Source organism: Heterocephalus glaber, unplaced genomic scaffold (assembly GCF_053883595.1).
Source record: "Heterocephalus glaber isolate CG9 unplaced genomic scaffold, H.glaber_assembly_v1.0 deba00001479, whole genome shotgun sequence".
Taxonomy (NCBI): domain Eukaryota; kingdom Metazoa; phylum Chordata; class Mammalia; order Rodentia; family Bathyergidae; genus Heterocephalus; species Heterocephalus glaber.
Window position 1 is genome coordinate 6,762,562 of NW_028258316.1, and position 7,476 is coordinate 6,770,037.

Sequence of the window (7,476 nt, forward strand, 5' to 3'; positions counted from 1 at the left end):
GAGGGGAAGGGAAGAGGGTGGGCTCACACCAGCATCACTCTCAGGGCCTGATGTCCCCACTACCCTGCCTGATTAGTTGGACAAGAGGTAAAAAGCAGAAACATCTGGAAGGAGAGGACCTGAATGCTGGATGGGAAATAGGGAAGTGGTACCAAAACCCACAGAGTTCCCAGTTCCTAATGTGGGAAAGACAAGTGGGTGGATGTGCTCTAGCCTCCTGGGTTCCCATGATAAGCTCTCTATAAACCACCAAGAGCACCCACCTCTAGCGATGAAGCCATGTCTGAGGAGGCATGGGCAGTAGAATCTCCTAAACAACTGGGAGTTAACCCAACTCAGTTATTCTTAATTATGATTTCATTTTCATCATGGAGTTGATGCCACTTCACTGGGTGAACCCAAGTTCTGATGGAGCAAGGAACCAGCCCCTCACTACCTTGCTCCTCGGTTCTTCATTGCTTTGATGAAACCTGTTAAGACACGTAGACCATGAAGAGGTGTACGTAGAATTCATTGTAAATTTGTTGCCTGGCCCAGAGAGGTTCCAGGATGAGAGGGGAAACTGGGGACTCGTGGCCAAAGCCCCACTAAGTGCACAAGGGCACAGAAGCTTCACGCTGCATCCTTGGCCCTTGGCTTACCACTTTGGTACCTGATCCCATGTCTTACTTGGCCAAAGCAAGGCACCAAATACTCAGGGAACAAATGAGTCTTCCGGTTTCCTTCCTGGATGCATGAGTTTTCTGTGACAGTGTAATAATTTGCCACAAACCACCAGCTTAGAGCAGCATACATGTGTTCATTTCCAACTCTGGAGGTCAAAGTTTGAATCCGTGTCACTGGGCGAGAGAGTATCTGAAGATCTGTGCTCCCTAGGTCCCTAGGGAAGGAGCCACTTCACTGCCTTTCCCGAGTATTGAGTAGGCTTCTGACTCCTCATCTAACATCTTCCTCTTTCTTCAAAGATGCAGTGAAGCACCCACAAACTCCTTTTCCTGCTGGGGTCTTCCCATTAGGATTTGAAGACTCAACTGACCTGAAATACATACACATCTCTCTGAAATTCTTTTTATTTTTACAGTGCTTGGATATTTGGTTCTTTTCTTTATTAGTATATTTAGTACATAATGATTATATTCATTGATGGGAATTGGCACATGTACATAATATATCTTAATTCTTCTTTTTAAAATGTTCTCAACCCTACCCATCTGCTCCCTCCCTGCTCTCAACTCTTGGTCCTCTTTCCATTTGCAAAAACTCTATTTTCATGAACATTTGTCCCTTTCAATTCTTTTTTCCATCCACTTTCCCCCTCCTCCCTCCCCTTTTCCTTCATCTTTTGCCCCCTCGTCCATTTGAAAGAGATATAATTCTTATATATCTATCTCCATTGTGCAAAAATACCAAGTTTCTTTATTCATTCATCTGTCAGTGCACATATATGCCATTTGTAAGATCTAGTTATTAAAAGTTGTGCTGCTATAAACATGGTATGCATGTACCACTGTAATATGATGACTTTAACTTGTTGGGAAGATAACAAGGGGGGAATAGCTGAGTCAAATGGAATTTCTAATTTTAGTCTTTTGATGAATCTTCACACTGATTTCCATACTGTACTGTTTACATTCCCAGCAATAATACAGAAGATTTTGTTTTTCCAACATCCTGGCCAACATGTGTTGTTGCTTGATTTCTTGATGATAGCCATTCTTTCTGGAGTTATATGGTATCTCAATATAGTTTTTATTTGCATTTCTCTTATGGCCAGAGATGTTGAACAGTTTTTCAGGTATTTATTGGCCATTGGCACTTCTTCTGTGAAGTGTCTATTCATTTAATGTTGCTTATTTTTTTATTGGGTCTTTTATTTGGGGGGGTCTGTTCTTTGTCTTCATATATTCTAGATACTACTTCTCTGTCCAAGGAATAGTGGACAAATATTTCTCCCATGCTATAGGGTGTCTTTTTACCCTGTTGGTTGCTTCTTTTGCTGTGCAGAAGCCTTTTAATTTGATATAATTTCATTTGTTGATTCTTGGTACTATATCCTGTGCAACTCGAGTTCTGTTCAGAATGTCCTTGCCTGTGCTTGTGACTCAAGAGTTTTACCTATTTTATCTTTCAGCAGATTAAGATCAAGCCTTGGGGGAGATGATAGAATGACCCTAAGCCAAGTCCAGCAAAAATGTCAGATTCTGCCTGTCAACTGCTGGAGAGAATTCCTGAGATTGGGTTTCTGTAGGTTTTGAAGTGCAAAGGAAAGAGGTGATTTTAGTGTGACAATCAGATGGCAACCAAGCAAGAATGGAATTATATGAACACTCAAGATTTTGGGAAAAGTAATCACATGTGAATATCATGTACATTCTCTTGTTGGAGTACTTGAACTGCATTCCTGTTAGATATTTCTTGTGCTTTGGGTTTTTCTTTATTGGTACACTTTAGGTATACAATATAATGACATTCATCATTGGAAATTTGCACCTTTACATAATCTCTCTTGGTTCTTATTTTTTGCCCCTTCACCACCCTCCCTTCAACCCCTCCATCCCTCCCTATTTACAAAGACTTTGTTTCCATTTTTAAATTTTCTCATATTAATTCCATTCCCTTCTTTCCTTTCCCCTACCCCTCCCACTTCCCCTTCCCCGTTGCCCCTTTTCTTCCTATTTCACATTATCTATTATACCTTTTAGTCCTTATTTACACTTTCATTTTCTCACACTAGAGAAACTATTTGGTATTTACACATGTAGGTCCTATTTAATTCACTCAAGAGTATCGCCTCAATGTGGATCCATTTAGCTATAAATGTCTCTAATTTCTCATTTTTTTATGGCTGAGCAGTACTCCATTTTATAAAAAACCCCACATTTTCTTTATCTAGTCTCCATTCGACGGACGTTTGGGCTGTTTTCAAGTTTTAGCTATTACAAACTGCTCTGCTATGAACATCGGCACACGTATGTCACTGTGATATGATTCTTTTAATTCTTTGGGGGAAGATACCCAGCAGGGGAATAGCTGGGTCAAATGGGACTTCCAGTCCTAGTTCTTTGCAGTATCTCCATACTGATTTCCACAGTGCTTGCACCAGTCTACACTCCCACCAGAAATGGAGAAGGGTTCCTTTCTCTCCACACCCCCACCGGCATTTGTTATTGGTTGATTTCTTGATAGCAGCCATTGTGTGTGGGGTGAGGTGGAATCTCAGTGTTGTTTTCATCTTCATCTCTCAAATGACCAGTGATGTTGAACATTTTTTCATATATTTATTTGCTGCTTTTACTTCTTTGAGAAATGTCTGTTCATTTCAGATGCCCACTTTTGGATTGGGTCTTTAAATTTGGGAGGTCTGATTTTTTAAAGTTCTTTATAGATTCTAGATAGGAGACCTTTGTCTGAGGGACAGATGGTGAAAATTTTTTCCCACATTGTGGGTTGTCTGTTCACACTGCTGGTGGTTTCTCTTGCTGTGCAGAAGATTTTTAATAAGAAGAGATCCCACTTGTTGATCATGCTAGTTCACGGGCAACTGAGGTTTTGTTCATAAAATCTTTTCCTACACCAATGTCTTCAAGAGTTCTACCTAACCTCTGTTCCAGCTGGTTCGGCATTTCTATTTTAATATTTAGATCTTAAATCCATTTAGATTTTAGTTTAGTGCATGGTGAGAGATATAGGTCTAGTTGTAGTCTTTGGCAAGTTGAAACCCAATTTCTCTAGTACCGTTTATTAAAGAGGTTATCTTTCTGCCAGTGAAGGGATTTGGCTCTTTCATCAAAGATGAGGTGGCTGAGTGTGTCTGGAGTTGTTTCTGCATCTTCTGATCTGTTCCAATGGTCCTCAGGTCTGTTTCTTTGCCAGTACCATGCTGTTTTTATGAAAGTAGCTTTGTAGTATAGTTTGAAGTTCGGGGTTGTAATACCCCCTGCCATGTCTCTGTTACCTAGAATTGCTTTTGCTATCCTGGCACTCTTCTTGTTCCAAATGAATTTTTGGATTGTTTTCTCAAGGTCTGTGAAGTATGCTGCTGCAATTTCAATTGGGATTGCATTGAATCTATATAGCAGTTTTGGAAGTATGTCCATTTTCACTATATTGATCCTTCCTACCCTGGAGCAAGGGATATATTTCCATTTTCTGATATCATCTTAAATCTGTCTTTTCAGAGTGCTATAGTTTTCAGAGAAGAGGTCTTTAATTTCTTTTGTTAGGTTGATTCTTAGGTATTTCAGTTTTTTGGATGCTACTGTGAAAGGAATTGTTTGCCCTATTTCTCTCTCAGTGACTCTGTTGTTCATGTAGAGGAAAGCTATTGATTTTTGTGTGTTGACTTTGTAACCAGCTACTCTACTGAATTTGGTTATTAAGTCTAGAAGACTTTTGGTGCAGTTCTTGAGGTCTTCTATATAGAGTATCATCTCATCTGAAAATAATGACAATTTGACTTCTTCATTTCCTATTTTTATTCCTTTTATTTCTTTCTCTTGTCTAATTGCCATGGCTAATGTTTCCAGAACTATATTGAACAGGAGTCGTGATATTGGACATCTTCGTCTTGTTCCTGATTTTAGTGTGAGTGATTTCAGTTTTTGACCATTTAGTATGATATTGGCTGTTGGTTTTTCATAGATGGCTTTTATCAGCTTGAGGTAGAGACTTTCTATTACAATTTTTTGTAGGGTTTTTTTTTTGACATAAATGCATATTGGATTTTGTCAAATGCTCTTTTGCATCTATTGAGATGATCGTATGGTTTTTGTCCTTGGCTCTGTTGATACAGTGTATTACATTGATTGATTTGCATATGTTGAACCATCCCTGCATCCCTGGGATGAATCCCAATTGATCAGGATGTATGATCTTCTTGATGATCTTCTGCATTCTATTTGCCGGTATCTTAGTAAGGATTTTTGCATCTATGTTCATTAGTGAGATTGGCCTATAGTTCTCTTTTTCAGTTGGGTCTTTCTCTGCTTTAGGGATCAAGGTGCTGCTTGCTTCCAGGAATAAATTGGGGGAGTATGGCTTCCCTTTGAATTTCATTGAGGAGTTCAAACAGTAGTGGCAGTAGTTCCTCTCTAAATGTCTTGGAGAATTCAACGGTCATGCTTTCAGGACCTGGGCTTTTAGTTGGCAAGTTTTTAATTGCGTTTTCAATTTCATTGGTTGATATTGGGTTGTTTAGAATTTTTAGGTCTTCTTCATTCAACTTTGATAATTCATACTTCTGTAGGAATCTGTCCATTTCATCTGTGTTTTCCATTTTATTGGCGTATATGTTCTCAAAGTAGGTATTGATGATCTTCTGGATTTCTTCTTTGTCCGTTGTAATTTCATCCTTTTCATTCCTAATTGGATGAATTTCGGCCTTTTCTTTCCTTTTCCTGATAAGGTGGGCTAAGGGTTGTCAATTTTGTTTATTCTTTTGAGGAACAAACTCTTGGCTTCATTGATTTTTTGTATTGTTCTCTCAGTCTCCATTGCCTTGTTGTTTTTTCCCTGATCTTTATAATTTCCTCCCTTCTATGGGCTTTGGGTTTGTTCTGGTTTCTAGAAACTTGAGGTTCAGCATCAGGTTAATTGGGCTTCCTCTGTTTTCCTAATATGAGTATTCACTGCTATGAATTTCACTTGTAAGACTCCTTTTATTGTGTCCCATAGATTTCAACATGTTGTATTGTCATTGTCATTTAATTGAAGCAATTTTCTGATTTCTTGTTTGATTTCCTCTGTGACCCACTGGTTATTCAGAAGTGTGTTCAATTGCCATGTGTTTATGAAAATTTTGTGGTTTCTATTGCTATGGATCTCTAATTTCATCGCATTATGGTCTGATAATATAAGGGGATAACATCAATTCCTTTGCACTTACCTAAATATGTTCTAACAGTGAGTATGTTGTCTATTTTGGAGAAGGACCTGTGTGCAGCTGAAAAGAATGTGTATTCTATTTTTGTGGGTAGAACACTCTGTAAACATCTTTTAAGTTCATTTGTTCAAGAGTTTGATTGAGTTCTAGTATTTCATTACTTAATTTTTGTCTAGTTGATCTATTTGTGACAATGGATTATTGAGGTCCCCCACTACTATTGTGTTAGTGTTTATATGATTTTTCATGTCCGTTAGTCTTTGTTTTATATAGTTGGGTGCACTAGTGTTTGGTGCATAGATATTTATGATTGTCATGTCCTGTTACATTGTTTTCTTTGCAAAGATGTAGTGTCCTTCTTTGTCTCTCTTAATCAGTGTGAGTTTGAAATCCACTTGGTCTTTAAAGAGGATAGCTACTCCTGCTTTTTTCCAGGTTCCTTTCACGTGTAGTATTGTTTTCCACCCTTTAACTTTCAGTCTATGAGTTTCTTTTTGAATTGTGTGTTTCTTGTGTGCAGTATATTGTTGGGTCTTGCTTTTTGACCCATTCTGCCAGTCTATTTCTTTTGATGGTGAGTTGGGACCATTAACATTGATGGTTATAACTGATAAGTATTGAGTTATCATTTTCATGACTTTTTCTTTTTGTTGGATTATCCCCTTTGCTTTTAATTTCTTGTCATGCTCAACGGATTCATTCTGCTGGGCTTTCTGTGGTTGTGATCCTCATTTTCATTTCCTAGGATTTTGTCTAAAATTTTTTGGAGTGCTGGTTTGGTATTCATTAATTTCCTAAGGTGCTCTTTGTTATGAAAGTATCTTATTTTACCATCAGTTTTGAAAGATAGTTTTGCAGGATACATCAATCTCAGTTGGAGGCTGTTTTCCTTTAGGGCTTGAAATATGTCACTCCAAGCTCTTTTTGCCTTGAGGGTTTGCATTGAGAAGTCTCCTGTGATTCTGATGGGCTTTCCTTTGTATGTGATTTGTTTCTTTTCTTTAACTGCTTGTAGAACTTTGTTGTTCTGTTGGGTTTCTGGAATCCTAACTATTATATGCCTTTGTGTAGATTTTTTTGGATCAAGGGTAGTTGGAATCTTATATGCCTCACTTATCACTATGTCAAATTGTTTTCCCCTGCTTGGGAAGTTTTCTGCCGTTACTTCTGTGAATGGTTTTTTCATGTCATCTGTACTCTCTCCTGTTTCTTCATTGACTCCAATTAGTCTTACGTTATTCTTCTTTGCATCATCTAGCAGCTGCTGGATTGATTTCTCATGTTCCCTTACAATTTTTAAAGCAATTTTTCTTTTCCTGTCACTAATTGCAATCTTATCTTCTATATCTGAAATTCTGCCCTCACATTTGCTCATTCTGCTGCATAGACTTTCAATGGAGTTTTTCATCTACTGGAAATCTGTTTGTATCTGTTTTATGGATTCCATTTGTTTCCTATGTTGAGATTCCATCATGTTCCTCAGTTCCTCTATTTTTTTTTTTGTTTTTTTTTTTTTGTTTTTTTGGTACTGGGCATCAAACTTGGGTCCATGCACTTGTGCAGAAGGCAGCCGAAACCACTGGGCTAAATCCCTG